Below are 1,944 nucleotides of genomic sequence, written 5' to 3' on the forward strand. Positions count from 1 at the left end.
ATTCATTAGTTCCTGTCTTAATCAATGGATCACTGGAGTATCAGTTAATAATCACTTCTATGTGCAACTGTCCTGATTAGATACTAGTTGATTACTCCTGAAATGTTCATTTCTTACTACCCCTAGGGTGCAACAAACTAAAATCTATACATATGTAGCATACTCTTTAATGGTAACTTATAGGTCAAAGCAAGGGAGACCTATAAATTCTTAGCCCAGACTGTGGATGCAGGGGGAGCTAAGTTGAAGACTGATTTACTGTCTCACTAGAATCCAGTACCGTGTTGTTTTGTGATTAGTTAGCAAATTGTTCCATGTGCTGGATTTGCCTTTCTAATCAGATTATAAATTTCTTGGATAAAGCAAATCATATATACTTTTTTATTCTTCTGCAGTGGCAAACACAGAGCTAGATACATATAGGTACATATAGCTCCAGAACAGCCTTCTTTTTTTTTTTTTCATGGTACTAGGGATTGAACTCAGGGAACTCAACCACTGAGCCACATCTCCAACCTTTTTTTTTTTTTTTTTTTTTTTTGTATTTTATTTAGAGACAGGGTCTCACTGAGTTGCTTAGCACTTCCCTTTTGCTGAAGCTGGCTTTGAACTCATGATCCTCCTGCCTCAGACTCCCAAGTTGTTGGGATTACAGGCATGTGCCACTGTGCCTGGCTAGAAAAACTTTCTTTAATCATTAAAATTTGTGGCAACATCTTACAAAATGTTTGATCCTTTAGGAATCTTATTTACTTTGAGATTCTAAAGTACCTCTATAAACTAAAAACCTAATGACGTTAAACAATTATCTGACAAGCTTGTAATGATTCAGGACAATTTAGGATTACAATGAGTGATATAAATGGTATATATACATTTGTGTAAGTATTTTTTCCCTCATATCAGTTTATAGCCTTGGTTCCAATCTCTTAAGCTTCACGAATTACAAATCAAAATATGCTAACATAAATAGTGACATTTGGCTTCATTCCAACTTTTTAAATTGAATTTGTCTATTTGTGCTAAGTTTAATTGCTTAAAGCCCCAAGTCCAGAAGATGAAAGTTAGCACTGGATTTGTTTTCGTTCTGGGTACTGGCTGAAAACGAATGGCCTAAAAGCACTGTAATATTTGATTTTGAAGAGCTTGGACTAAAGGGACTGCGTATTGCCACTCAGGTCCTCAGCCAGGAAAGGTACACAGCTCTTAGTATTTAGTGTGTGATCAGGCACCTCCAAGCCACAGCCAGGAGAGCAGAGTGTTTGGTTTTGTTATGCAACAGCAGCCAGGCACACAGCCACTCAGCCACCCTGCCCCTGCCCCGCTCAGGAGGGCCCTCAGCTGTGTTTCCTGCTCTGTTTTTAACCATTGGACAACTGTTTGAAGTTCTAAGAAACTGTTAAGACTGTGGCCTGGGGATGCGAACCTTTGGGGCACCTCCTTGGGGCAAAGAAAGGAAAAGAACTAGCAGAACAGCTCCAGAGAGGTAAGAAAATCCTTAAAACAAAAGCAAACAAAAAACCCAGTTCTTTCTGCAGTTGCCCAGAGAGAGGAAGAAGTCCATGTGGATTCACCGCAGTTCTCCTGGACACTCCTTCCCACTGCAGTTGGGGATGCAAAGGTTTGAGGGTTAAAGTAGGAAGACTGACCCCATAGATTTCCTTAGCATTCCTTCCAAATTCACACTCAATGGCAGGGCAGTGGGTGTTCAATCTTAGGCATACTGTGTAAGGAACTGTCCTCAGGAACCATCCTAATCCCTGTGTACCTTACATAAACCACCAGGAGAGAGATGAGTTGGTTGGTTGCAGGTAACACTTGGCACATACACAGACACATATGTACTTTCTTATTATTACTTCAAAAAATTCCGCTTGGGTCACTTGGCTCACGGCTCATGGTTAGAGATCTTAACTTTGATGACTTGACAATATTGGGTTTATA

The sequence above is a fragment of the Callospermophilus lateralis genome, chromosome 8 (assembly GCF_048772815.1).
Source record: "Callospermophilus lateralis isolate mCalLat2 chromosome 8, mCalLat2.hap1, whole genome shotgun sequence".
Classification (NCBI taxonomy): Eukaryota; Metazoa; Chordata; class Mammalia; order Rodentia; family Sciuridae; genus Callospermophilus; species Callospermophilus lateralis.